Source organism: Siniperca chuatsi, linkage group LG20 (assembly GCF_020085105.1).
Source record: "Siniperca chuatsi isolate FFG_IHB_CAS linkage group LG20, ASM2008510v1, whole genome shotgun sequence".
Lineage (NCBI taxonomy): Eukaryota > Metazoa > Chordata > Actinopteri > Centrarchiformes > Sinipercidae > Siniperca > Siniperca chuatsi.
Window position 1 is genome coordinate 4,864,340 of NC_058061.1, and position 14,970 is coordinate 4,879,309.

Below are 14,970 nucleotides of genomic sequence, written 5' to 3' on the forward strand. Positions count from 1 at the left end.
TGTAACAACATTTTTAGTTTCATATACACTCCTGGGTTCATGAGATTTTTGAAGGTCGCTCTAATTGACATCTTTTGTCTTTTTTTATGTTCTTGGTGAACTCAATATTGACATGATATCAAAAAGGCTGGAATCATTATTGCATGTATCAGGGAAATTGATGGAAGTCAGGAATAAGTTAACCAATATACCATATTATTTAGAACAAAGTTAGCTGATATTCCAGTTCTACAACATCACATACTGAAATGCAAACTGAGGCGATCGGTGTTTGTTATTTTGTGTTCCACACTGTAGTAAGTGTTTTATAAGATCATGTTAGTCATACTGTAATATCAGCCCTGTTTATCCAGAAATGATAACGATTAATTCATCAGTATTACAAGTACATTTACTGTATGTACCACTTAATGTAAATATATCTCCTCGGGACTTGGATCAGTACATTATAGTTTCAATCCCCTTTCAATCTCCATGATGAGTACAAGATATTGCTGCTGTTGGACAAGCAGCAATTACTTTAAAAGGTGAACTTTTCAAGAAAGAAGAAAAAGAACCGCACCGAACATTAAAGCATTCAGGATGTAAATATACACTAAGTTTGGAATGAGTTTCTGACGTCCTTTGGAGTGGGCGTTATTATGAACAAAAGGACATTTTTTCACATTTTCAAAATCAGATCACAGTGCCTACACGTATAATGCAGTGGACGCTAAATGTATCTTAACTTCTACAGAATCACAAAGGTCTGTAAGGATTTAAAGTTAATTTAATGTTTCATTTACACCTTAAATGAAATGCAAAGAAATATTGCTTTTTTACTCACCTTTCTCAGTATATTCAATTATATAATGACCATTAAAAGAGGCAGCTAGACTGTTTTGTGTAATTATCTAGCAGATGAAAATATGCCTCTTTTTCTGATCTTATGAAATGTTATTGTTGCTAAGGCAACTAGGAGCAATTGAGACTTTGTTTAATGAAATCTTATAATTGAATAGATTTTAAGCCTGATTACCCTTCCCCTCAAGATGCTTGTGCACAGGCTTGCATTTTCATATTCTTTTTATGTCATATCAGCTATAAGAGACAAATGCCTGTGGCGAATGTGGATGAGGATTTGTGAATATGAATTCATGGTCCAATTAATTGAATAATATCCTGGTTAAGCCATGGTTAAGATCTGAGGCATTTAGTGCACAATAATGTCTGTGCAATGGACAGTTGCATTCTAAAGATGAACTGTTCAGTGCTCATATTATTCCTGATAAAAGTTAAATGTAAAAGATTTGGAGCAGTTACACAGAATACTGAAGTAAAAAATAATATTACCACAACTATAAACTATCTCTCACCAACAGAGGGCAGCAAATGACTGTCGTTGACCTTAATCTAAACTGACAGTCAACTCCTATAAATAGGAATGCCGCAAGGGAGAGATTATTGGTCTTTTTCTCTCGTCCTTTTGTCCAGAGGTTTTCTCTTCTCTGCTCTTTCACTCATTTATGCACATCCAGGTTTACAGTCGCATGGAAATATAATCTTTTTCCCCTTTTTAAAAAAACCTTGCTCTCACTGAAATAGTCTTAAATTTGTTTGACAGTGAACTGTTCACTCATAAAATAAAAATCATGTTGGAAGAAGCAGACTTATTGGTAATATTTGTCCTGACATTTCTCCAGTATGTTTTAAGCTGGAAAATATGCAGGATAAGTGTTGGAACTAACAGTGTGCGTGCAGAGGAATGATTGCAAATATATATCGGCAATGAGTGCAACAGTGTAACGAGTAATAAAAGCTTTAAAAACATCTGTCTTTGTTCATTACACCGTTACTCTCTCCCACATGATTTCTATATCCAATTTATTTACTGCACAGTCTGTCATGTACACCATTCACACTCATTTGTACCCTCTCTTTGCTGTTGGTGATGCAGAATCATGTACTGTAGTTCCAGGCCATAAATTAAATCAGGATTAAACATACACAAAGAGGTTTATATGTTAATTCATCCAATAATAATCCAACAGTCCAATAGTCATCCAATAGTCTTCTCACAAGATTCATTTGAGAGGAGTCGGAAAAATGAATACAAATGTGTGTAGCAGAACTTTGTTTTTTCTTCTTTCCCACCCCATTAATCATCTCAAGATTTAGTACTGTACTTAAGTACCCATTTGAGGTATTTCCATTTCATGCCATGTTATACTTCTACTCCACTACATTTTAGAGGTATTTGTGTTACCTTTTACTCCACTACATTCATCTGACAGCTATAGTTACTAGTTACTTCACAAATTATGATTTTACATTCAAAAACATATTAAGGTTATAAATGTGATCCATTGTTAGGGACTAAACTACCCAACAGTATATAAAATAGTTCATATTAGCTCCACCTCGACCAACTACAACAGCAAAAAGCTGCTTACACGTTATTGCATGAGTAATAATAATATACTGTATATTAGTATAACACTCACAGGGGTCATTTTTCTGCATCGAATACTTTTACTCTTGATACTTTCATTTTATTTTGCTAATAATACTTACATACTTTTAGTTAAGTAACAATTTAAATGAAGGACTTTTACTTGCAATGGAGTATTTTTACGGTGTGGTATTGATACTTTCTGTAAGAAAATACTTCCTCCACCACTGACTAACAGGGGACATGTTTCCTGCATTATATGTAGTATATTTTGCTGATAATACTTTTACTTCGGTAGGGTTTTGAATGGCTTTTACTTGTAGTGGAGCACTTTTACAATGTCTTATTTGTACTTTTACTAAAGTACATGATCTTGTTACTTCTTCCACCACTGTCACACAGCTGTCATTACGTCTGTGTGTGTTACAACTGTATGCTTAATCAAAGGCGTCAGAGAGAATCTAATAATCATATCACCCTCGTCCCTGTTGTCAGGGATAGTAAAGCTTCCTTGCATCTCGCCTGTATCGTCCCTCTGCTGTAGAGACTTCGGGAAACATGGGAGAAATTACGAGAAAAATCCTAAATACCAATGAACCCCAATTCTGATTACATGTTTTATTTTCATTCATCGTGACTCATACTGTAGCTTCATGAAACGTTTGTGCTGACACTGGGCAGGCAGCATGTCTGCTTTCTTGTTGGAGAAAAACAAAGTCACATGGCCAACAACATCATTCAATATGGATGACAACCCTGCCTGAAAGGCAGCGACCCCCATCAAGCCCTTAGCAAACGAGAGAGCACGTGGCAATGCCATCTACTCAGATCGAGCATTTGAAATATGCATGCCCCGTTGTGAGGCTCCCAGTGTGTGTGCTGTTTTTCTGTGGATGTGACAGCTACAGGGATGAGATACGACACAACAAGGCATAGATTAGTCTGTCAGTTACCCTGCTGTGACACTGACATGATCATGAGTGTTGTGTGTTTGTATAGGAGGGAAGAAGGAAGTGTTACTGAAACGGTTGACTATAAATAGAACCAAACAAGAAATGGATCAATTAATTATGAGCTCTTGATACTCCATGGGGTCTTTGAACTAACTGAGAAAGCCAAGGGCAGGAGACAGTGTCCCCTTAAAGCTGCTGCACTGTCACTGAAATGCACTGTGGGGCTTTCAGAGAGTACTGGTAGTCTACTGTTTAATGGCTGTTCTGCCGAACACAGTAAAATCACATGTTCTGTCTTAAACTCAGGAGATGGTAAAAAGTAGAACTATATGTGGTATGAAGCAGAACAGTGCAGTATGTTGATTATTTGTTTGTCCTTGGCAGCATGGTATGGATGTATAAATGTACATGTCAATCTTTTCTGGAATACTAAAATTGGCATTTTAATGGTTTGTTTTCTTCTGTTGCTGAACTTATCTGTGTGTGGTACGTTCCCTACTTTCCTAATTCCCGATTTTAAATGAAAAAGCCATTTGTTTATGGAGTTTAGAAAGGATGTTGGTTTGATTGTGGAGGGGACACAAAGGTGGGGTTGGAGGTTCTTCAACTAAACAAAACAAAACACAGATACATGAATATCACATTTAGTTTCATTGTAAGAGACCTGGATTGAGTCACACTGAGGAACAGCTATCTTTGTGCAAGTTTGTGTAATAATCAACCAGTGATTTCCTAAATCAGGTTGAACCATTAGAACTTTGGAAATGTCTTAGCTAGTGAAGATTTTAGTGATGTGTAAATGGGTTGTTTGGAAACATTTGTAGTGCCGTCCAATCAAATGCAATCAACTATGTAAACAGGAAACCGGTCTGGTTAAGCCAGCAAGCTTTGGGCCTTAATCCCGGTTCTTTTTCCTTCCTTCCCACTGTATATGAGTAACATCCCCCCGTGTAGCTGCCTTCTGGGCCTTTAGGGACTGTAGATGCCCATTGTTGGATCAAGATGGTCATACCACTATAGACCTACTTTTACACAAGCTAAGGATCAGCATCCAGTCAGTAATATATATTCCCGGAAAGTTATAACTTTAAAATCACGGGAAAACGTCCAGCCCTAGTTAGGCTCCATATGATCTAAAGATGCTTTGGAACCCATTGCTCATAGTAAGATGCTGCTTGAGAAAGCAGCTTCAAAGCTCCCAAGACAATCTGCAGGCCACAGAGGCTATTCCATCTCAAAAATCTGCTCTAGCGGCCTCCAAATGTTTGTGTTAGCTGACAGCAAGCAGCAAGAGCAGAAATGGACTTATATCTGATTGCTGGCTGGTGTTCATTCCTTCCTGAGTGCCCCTTTAATAAAATAGAACAAACAATTGAAAATGTATAAAACTGTGATAACAGTGTCGCATGCAGAGCTGTGAAGAGTCTCACAGAGCCCAAGCTATTTGATCGAGACTGAAAACCACTTTAGTGCTTTTACAGATGAGACAGTCCGTGGTGGCACCTTCAAATGATGAATAGCTTTTAAGAATGAGCTGTCTACCCAGGGCGAAGCTATAAGCCAACTCATAACGACTTACCCAGATCTATCATAGGGACTATGAATATTCATAAACTGTTCTTGTTTTACATTATTAACATACTCATTCCACCGAATAATAAGATTTATGAATGCTCTGTGACATCCAGAGTTTAAAACCAGTGGGGTAAAATTTGCCGGTCACCATGGTTGTGCCGCATAAATTGAGAAAACGTTCTAGAAATGCAGTCATAAATAAAACACATCATGACTTAAGAGACAGGCCTAATTAGCTTTCACTTCGCTGCAATTTAGCACTGCAGTGCTGGGTATTAAGCCATGACTAAATCTGAATTCACTCTTAATTAATTACCTAGGGCTTACTGAGCATTTTGCGCTGGCTTTGTGTTATTTTTTGTTTTATTTTCCCTCTTCAAGGACAGTCAGCTCTATTGTTTTCCAACAGTGCTTTTCTGTAGGTGTGTGGGTGGTGTTAGCTTCTGTGGTGTTTTATTATCTCACTTTGTGTGAGTGCGGGGAGGAAGAAGAAGCAAAGGGAGGAGAAGATAGTGAGAAGAAGAGAGAGAAAGGGTGTGTGTGAATCAGAGCTGTAGTCACTTAACTCGAGTCTGAGACAAGTCCAAGTCTCTGAGGTTTGAGATCAAATCAAGATAGAGTCCAAATAGAGGTCAAATCTGAATCAAGACCAAGTCAAAAAACCCAAACAGTGCTAAAGCAGTGTTCTTCATAGAGTAAACTGAAATATAACGTCAATCACTCAGTACATTCATTTGGATTTAGAAAGATTTGCTGCCTAGCTATTTGTTGCATTCTTTGCTAAAACCATGACAGAAACAAAATATTCTTGCACAACATTCTTTCCACACATTTGTGCATAAAACCACATGCCTAAAATATGAATGCTTGGTTGTTACATGGCAAAGACACACTACAGAAAATAAGCATGGTGTGCACTTGTAAATGACAGAGCAGTGCATGTAATATTAAAGAATACTTGGATCGAATCTTACTCATAACACTCGTAATAACTGGCTCTACACTGCAATACAAGAACAATGCTGTTTCTTTTTTTTTTACGTGTTCTACATAGATCATTTTCGCCTGGGATAGGCAGCTTTAGCCTCAGTCTTTTAGTGCAGTATCAGGTATGTAGCCATCCAGTGCATATTTAAGGCCCCTTTCACATGGATCCCGTTTTAAAACGAGTCAGCTGGAGACATGATTAAAAAGTCAGCGTAGACAACATTCGCTTAATTAGCTAGCTAGCTACAGCTGATCAAATCTGCTAGCGGAAAGTTGTTATTTCCGCATATAGAAATGAGAGGTCTTCTTTTGCCTGCCTCTGCAAACGGTCAGTTACACAGAAGGCTGATTCTGATCTATTTGTTAGACTAAATATCTTTAAATTATATTGTTTTTAGACAAAAAGTCAAACAAAAGAAAGGATTTAGTATTTGTCCTGGCAGAATTCAATCCTGGCAGTGCGGTGAAGGCTTTGAAACAACATTTAGGAAGATCAAAATATTACTGAACAGTTCAATTAAAACATGGGGGGAAAAAAGTTCATGACATCAGTATTTCTCCTTACAGCCCTGCAATGCGTGCGTCATTCAAACTCTTGAGTGTTCCTCTTGCCATCACCATGCACTCTCATCACAAGTACCTTCTAGAGATGCTGTAATTTCATCAACTGTGCCACAATTACATTACTCACCAACCACTCTGTGCCCGCTGAAGGATGAAAGCTCACAGTGAAAGCCTCTCTTCGGGCACAAAGACATATCTGATGTGTTAGTAAGACATATGACAAATAATGTCTCTCGTGCTTGTATCCACCTGACCGTAGTTTCTTTTTAATCTCCTTAAGTGGTCCAGGTCAAGCTCCTGGGGAAACAAAACATGTGACAAATCACCCCCAGCATGGTGGGATTTAGTATAGAACTAAAGTCTCAGACTGGATCCCAGAACTACTCTCTACTCTCTTTACGTTACTCTAGCTAATGTTATTCAACCATGTCAACATGGTGCACCTGCATAAATATGGATTTCTGCTTAGCTCAAAGGGGAGTGCAATGATAAAAGAGGAGTTTTAAACTCAGTCACTGACTCAGTCATCTATGATGATTAACAGTAATTAATGATTAGCATTTCTATGATATAGCACTGTGTGTGTCTGCCTTTGATCACCACACTGCACTGGATCTTTTTGTGTTTGAAAGTCTTTACTGCAGCTATGCCCACAGAGTTTCACTATATGTTATCACCACTGAATTTCAGTGTGTGATCTAATGGGTGGGATATATTCTCTAAAGAGTAAATGAGACTGTGGTCTTGAATTTAAATCATTTAACTTAAATTATTCTTAATAATGTGCTATAAATTGGACCGATTACTATTGGTATGCAAAGTTAATCTCCTTTTTGCATTCAGGGACAAAATCCAAAGGGACAAAAAAGACGCTTCTCCAATGGCTAATTGTGTTAAATATTAATAATTTCATCTATAGGATACTTTTTAAATAAAACCACCCAAGCCTTCTATCGATTTCTTCAAATTTAATGCTACTTTTCCGTGTTATTACCAAGTCTCAGCTACTGCCTGAGACCATGTGAGTTCTTAAAAATAATTAGATGGGATGGTTCTACTTTGAACTTTAGACAGTTGTTACATTCAGAAACTTCCAGAAGGGTTGCTGAGCTAAAATAAATATTTTTTGTTCTCGTTTTAGAAAGATCTCTCATCTTCTGAGTAAAATAACACACAGTATTAAGAATTCTAATTGATCTTTTTTACTGCAGACGTCTGGGGAAACCATACATCCAGGTTCAGTCAAGACTCTCTGGCCAAGGAAAGGCCTCTCTGAGCAGCGCTCGGCTCTTCGTTGCATGTCCAGAAGGACAATCTTTTTCCGAAGGAACCTTGGGGATGTTGTCTAGCAAGGAAAGAAATAAGAGGGTTCGTGTGGGTTCGTGAGTCAAAGTCAGGCAAGTAAAAGTGAGTTTCTTCACTGCTTTGAGTGCCATCAGTCTTTCACAGTGCGGTAAACATTACTTTTACAAAACAAGTCTGTCCTTCATTGAGCAGTATCCAGTCAATCAAAGAAACACAGGTGTAATTAATAACAATAATAACAACCGCAGTCCATAAAACTGATCCACTTCCATGGCCCTGTGCATGCTGGATTACTGGGAAACCGAGCCCTCATTAAAGTTATTAGTTTCCTGCTGTGATAAGTCAACATGTCTGCTGAGAAATCAGGTCTATTGTAAAATATGCCTTGTCCCATTTTCATACAAGACAATGGCATACAGTGGGCTACATACTCATTTTCATCGCACCAGTATACTGTTTGTTTTATTTTTTTCCCATTTTGTATACAAGAAATATACTAAATGTTACCTTTTGTACTAACAGGAAATGATACAAGACTTAAAGCAATAACCAAACTTTGACTTTGGAAGGCCGCTGTCAGTTAAACTCTCCAGTAAGCAAAAATTTTGATTTTTAAAGATTTAATTGTTTGTTTTTTTTAATTTGTTTGTTTGCTTTCCGAGGAAGCTGTTTCACCACTATTCACAACTAATTTAAAATGTTTACAGCCCAACATTTAGGGCATTGCTTGAATAGCAAAATACTTCATAATACATATTATAATATATTAGAATACTTACATTTATACCACAAAAGTGAGAGATAAAAGATGGAATAACAGATGGAATAAAATAATATAACACATAAAACACATAAAACATTAAACGCTCTATATATATTTATATATTTTAAAAAAATAAGAAGTTTTTGTCACATCCTGCCTTGCCTCTTAGGTCGTTTGTTTATTTTCTTGATCATTCATCATTTGTGTTTCCTGTTTTACTTTGGTATTAATCTTTCCTCTCGTTTCAGAGCACTTCACTTCCTGCCCCTCACGTGTTTTTCCCGCCAGCCCTGAGCACTAATTAGCTAATTAGTTGCACCTGTTTCCCATTGTCTTCACTCACCTGTGTATTTAGTCGGCAGCTTTCAGTCACTCTGGACTCAGAGTCTCCCGCTAACATGAACCCTGTCTGTGTCTTTGCATCACCTTACTGGACTTGTTTGTGTCTCTGGACTGCCTGCCTGCGTACCGAACCTGCAAACTGAAAAGTAAAGACTACTCTTATCTTAGCAGCTGTCGTACCGTGTCTGCATTGGAGTCCACCACACCTGCCTCCCAGTTGTTAGTTTTAGGGCTTTTTTTATTTTTATTTTTTCATACACTGAAGATACCTTGCGAACACATCAACTTCTTTACTTTAAAGTACTATATCTATAAATAAAATGTTTAGCCAAACGCACCCATTGACTCAGGCGGGCTAATGACACTGCCTATGCCCCGCTGCCTCCGGATGCAGGTGTGCCCCGGCTCTTTGAAACTGCTGCGACCTCTGTCCGTGCAGCGTCTCAAGACGCCAGCCGAGATTAAGGCCTTCATCAGTCCTCACATGCGCGGGCTGTTCTCCCGAATAGGAGAAAATATGGCGGCTGTTCAGGTACAGTGACTACATAAGGTAACTGAGACCCTGCTAAAGTTTAGCTATTTAACCTTTTGGTTGACTATCCACTGCTGCGACCTCAATAGCAGAATACCTTTTGAATCAACACAAGTATTGAATCATTATCTAGAAGGGTGCCTGCTATTGAATTGATTTTGATATTTAAATAAAGTCATAGTTAAGAGAAGCCAGACCTTTTCGTTTAGTTATCATGATGTATTCTGTATTTGTGCCTCGATACTGTAGTTTTCTCAACATGTAAGTCCCAGAAAACTGTTTCATTCAAAACACTGCAATTAGCTGAGATACACATTTCCAAAAAGTAGGCTATATGAGATTAGGCCAGCAACTTATCCACCATTTCCTCTCTATTACTTTTTTTTACATTGTCTAACAGTATTATTAGATGTGCTTTTTGAGGTTTTATAGAATTTATAAGGGTAAACAGCACCAGTGTGAAATATAGTCAAAACATATTTAAAGATAACTAAAGGAGCATCCCAAAACATTTTTTGACCTTAAAATTCTCATGAAGTTACAACAACTAGTTGTCTGGTTCTTAAGTGCATTTGCGTATGTAATAATTTAGTATTCTTAGTTTGTTTTGTTTAAGGTCGAATTAGGACATTGTACTCTTTCAAAACACTTTTGGCTAAGGACATTAAAAAAAAATAATTAATAATGATAATAATGATAATGATGTTTTGGCACATTGACAGTAATCCTGTCTGCTTTATAACGAAACCCAATCAGAAGTACAGACCTCAAGGCTGAGAGACTCAAGTTGTAGTCATGCTAGTCTTATGCCAATCATCATAACACATCTACTCAACATTTCCTGTTAACTGCACCAAAAATCTGGTCTTCACTTACTGGAAGACAGCCAGAGTCGTTTGCGGTTTTTGCATTGATTATGTCTAACATCTATTAACAGTAACATATTCCCATTTTAGAATGTTTTACATAACAGATGGTGAACTTGAAACTCTGCACTACATATTTTTCAAAGCACCAGCAGGAATAGTGCACAGCAAGAAGACAGTACGTACTGTAAGAGGGAACATTGAAAAAGAGAGACAGAGATGGGACACGTGACCAGAATATTATAGTTCATAAAATGGGATTAGAGAATAGCCCTTCTCTGCCAACCCTCCAGGCTTCAGCAGCATCTAATGTTTCGCACCTGGATCTAGTTTATAATAACGGCCTACTGTAAAACCATATCTTAATGAAATGTTCTATATGTGGCCTACAGTATAAGTTATTACTGCACAGCAGCAGTAAATATAGAACAATGCTTACATTACCTTATGTGGACTGTTTACTCCAGTGGTAGCTAGATTTCAGGCTGGGTTGAGCTCTGCTTTTCTCTGGCTGATAGGATGAACCCGGGTGGAAACTGACTCCGTGCCAGTGCTCTTTGGTTATTTTGATTCAGTGGGACACTTGGAAAACTCAAACGCCTCCAAAACCACAAGCATGTCCAGTGGAAAAACTCTTGCATAAAAGAAAACAACATAAATAAGTTAAAACTTTATCCTAAACATTTTTATAATGCCTGCAGCAATCTCTCAGTACCATACCACACACTAGGGTTGAGTGGATAGTGGTAGTGAAGATATTCTTGATAATATTGTGGAAATACCATATTTAGGCCACTAGGCATTGTTAACATGGCCGTGATTTTGATGCTTATTTAATCATTTATTTACTGTTACGGACAGATGTATGGAAGCTGCTATGGGCCAGCAATGTGGATCACATTGTGGAAGTCATTAGTGCCAACCAGACACCGACAGCAGCATTACGGTAAGGCCTTAACTGTCACACCAGAGTTCATTATGTCAGTCTCAGTAGAGGCATGTCGCATCTTCAGGTTTATTTGATCAGAAATATACATTTTCTGTGCTAAATAATAACGCATAAACCCTCATCTTTTCTAATATTATGAGACTAGTTTCATGTGTTGCTGTGACTTTTTTTTTGTTATTGTTTTTGGGAGGAATTTCATGCCTTTTTTTATTAGATAGCACCAGTAGAGAAATGACAGAATATGAGGGAGAGCGAGCTGCAGCAAAAGTCTCCGACTTGAACCAAGGACTCTGTAGTTCATGGTCAGTGTCTTGATCCCTAAGCTACAGAGGCACCCCTGTTGCTGTGAAATTTAATCTGTTTATGTTTTTGTGTATGTCTGTCAGTAAGCGAAAGTAAACACTGATTAGTTACATTTTTGTTCTGGCTAGAGAGATCAGTGATGAAGGACTGTTGGAGCTCAAACTGGTGCCTCAACAGAATGGACAACTGAGGCAGGATCAGGAATGATGAGACCTGCAGCACACTGTTGTAGTGAGAGCTTAATTGCTGCATCTTATTAAAAAGCTCTTACTATATAACTGTGTGCTCCAGATCTCATCATTCTTTCAATCCTCATCAGGCCGTCATCTTTCCAGATCCTAGAGATCCAGGGTTAAAGTATCAAGATATTATATTGTCCATGGCTGTATAATATCTTGTCCACGGCTCATTACACCGGTTACTTTTGCAGGTGTAATGAGCCTTGGACTAGCAGTGGGTGATACCACAAAATTAGGTTTATACTACCAAGTAATACCTTGGCCAGAATCACAAATACTAATCGTTTTATTAATAAGTGATGCTCCTTGTGCATTCAGCTGTCAGTGTCGTGTGTTTTCTGATGATTGGTGCACACATTGACGCAGCAGAGTAAGAGTGCCTAGAACATGATCGAACATCACGTTCTTGTCAGAAGATGACAGCAACACTTAATTTGCAGAGTTTTTCCAATCTCCACTCTTTGATGAAATAAACATAGAAGAGACAGACAGATCAATTTCTTTATATCCGTCCTATCTACGCTGGTATAGATACTCATGACAAGCTGTCGATGTGTTAGGAATTAACACCTCTACCATAAACTTAATATGCACACAGGTGCTGTGGGCTTGGATGTTTCCCTGCTAGTTGTGTCACATGCTGCACTACTTTTCCAGCAACTGTTATTTTATTTTCTCCTGGAGACAAGTTTATGAAATATTCTATGAATGATATAAGAAACATTTTTCCTCTGGTCTTTAAATGTGACTACTGCAGTATGTTTATTCAGGGTCTAGCTTCTGTCTGACCTAAGTCAGTGTTTCCCTTCAGGGACATCACCCCTATTCTTTATGGATCATCAGACCCACAACTCATTATTTTAATAATTTATGGATGATAGCATGTAAATGATGAGCGATGTAAGTCACCCTGGATGAATCTGGTGCTGCGATGAATAATGTAGACTGCAGCAGGATCCCAGGACACCGGACACAGCACTCCCCCCACCCCATTCATGTTCAGCCCTTCTTTCATCCATTCCTCCTTTTTAGTCTGACTATGTATCATCACACTCCTCTTCCCCTCCTTTCTCTTTGTCTCCAGTTCGTATTTGCTCTGTCTCATTATCATCCATTTCAACTTTTCACTCTCTGTCCTCCTTCTTCTAGCTGTTTCTTTTCCCCTCTCTCTCTCCCTGACCCCTTTCTTTCACCCTCCCTCTTTGTTCCTCTGTGCAAGCATTAAGAAATTATTCAGTGATTTTTTTAAATTTTTATTTATTTATTTTTTTTCTCTTTCTCCTTTCCTCCTCTCCCCTGCCTGGGCTTGAGCTGAGTGCTTGGCTGATTTGTGAGGAGCACCAAGGTCAGCCACAGCGGCGGCTGCTGCGAGTACATCTCCCCCATTACCTCGTACATATTTCCGTGTGGGGAAATTACCTGCCTCCATGGCCTGGAGAACGTACGCTGCAACACAAGCATCAAACGTTGAAACGTGTGGCTGTTAAACCCATTTAAAACCACTATTCTGAGTAGCAGCACTTTGGCCAGTGTTAGCATAGCTTTAGCTCCCACAAGTTTCCATCTAAATGCAGTGCAAAGTTTTCAAAAAAATTGGCAAAAGAGAATGCGAATTAATGTGCGTTTCCATCCACTACTGTTAGGTGACTAGTAGGAGTTGGGTGCATCGAGGAAAACAGTTGGTGACGCAAATTCTCTAGTTGGGTGCCATTAAACCATTGCAGAAGAAGAGGGAGCAATGAGATGATGTAATTGAAAAAGCGGCAATCAAAATATGATGGAAATATGGCATTTGTTTGTTTCATGTATTATTTTGAAGAGCGTTAGTCTCCTCGCTCCACACAAACCTGATGTTTTCGTCGGCTGCTAGTTTCTCTTCAGTCGATCAGAAGCTTCAGTGGACATTTAAGTCACATGCTTCATTTAAGTCATTTATTTGCCAAGTCTGTTTCCATTGCACTTTGTCACATTTTGCTTTTATCGACACACCAACTTTTCCAACTCTGCCAAGTGTAAAAACATTTAAATGCGCAGTTTAAAAAAGGGCATAAACAGGTGGCTTGAAATGTTTGTCACATTCTGACCTACTACTTTTTCTATTGGGGGGGGGGAATTGTATTTTAGTTAATTTGTCAGAATGTGGTCAGTGGCTGCTTTGGCCTGAATTATTATTATTATTTTTAATCCAGTTAAATTAAGGGTTAAAAACCTTACTTACTTGATTAGAGATCATTTCCAAAGATGCTGCATTTTGGGTGTATGTACATAAAATGAATTACAAGCCATCAAAAATATTTCCATATGGTGCAGCTGTAAACAACATGCAGTCTTTGGTTTGAATATGTATAAGAGCTGGAACAGACTGATACAGAATATATTCTGTATGTTACTCCTATGGAATGAGAGAATTTTAAAAACCTCAAAGCTACTCATTGGGAACAAGTGTGTGTGTTTTAAAATGATACTGATTTCTGCATCTGTAACTCTGAGACTGTCCTCACCAGAAAAACAACAGCATCAGTCATTTGTTCAAAAGCTTAAAATGACCCTTGTGGCTGTGTGAATAATGTTATAGCACTGCGAAAACTTGGCAGTTTTCTTTTAACCGTGACCATGACCCTTTCTTAACCATGACCAAGTGGTTTTAGTTGCTTCGACTTAACCTCTATAGTTAGGCTTTGGTTACAGATCATCAAAAGCTCATATGAATTATTTTTGTAATGGTCATAAGGATCGTTTTGGAAGGCACTGACAAACTACGTTTTTTGTTGTTTAGGTACAGTATGATGATATGTTGGTAATTTTAGCCTTTTATAAAAAGACTCTAGTAGGACTGCAAGTACCTACAGTTTTACTGAGGTATTTACAGTGTTTAAATTTATCTATAAAAACACTGTGCAGTGAGCAAACATTTTCCTACAAATGAATACTATTTTATCTACATGGATTATATGGAGTATGGATTACTCACTAAGGTATGGAATATTCAATGGACAGACTTCCTCAAGTGAGTTAAAGATTGCTTCTGCTTGTTTGTAGGTGACATTTTCTGAGTCAATGAGGATAAGCCAATTGCAAGATCAGTAACTCCCAGAGGAGAGAGGTAAGTGATAAAAGAACAGTTCACTTTCTTTATCTAAAACACATGATTGATGTAAAGA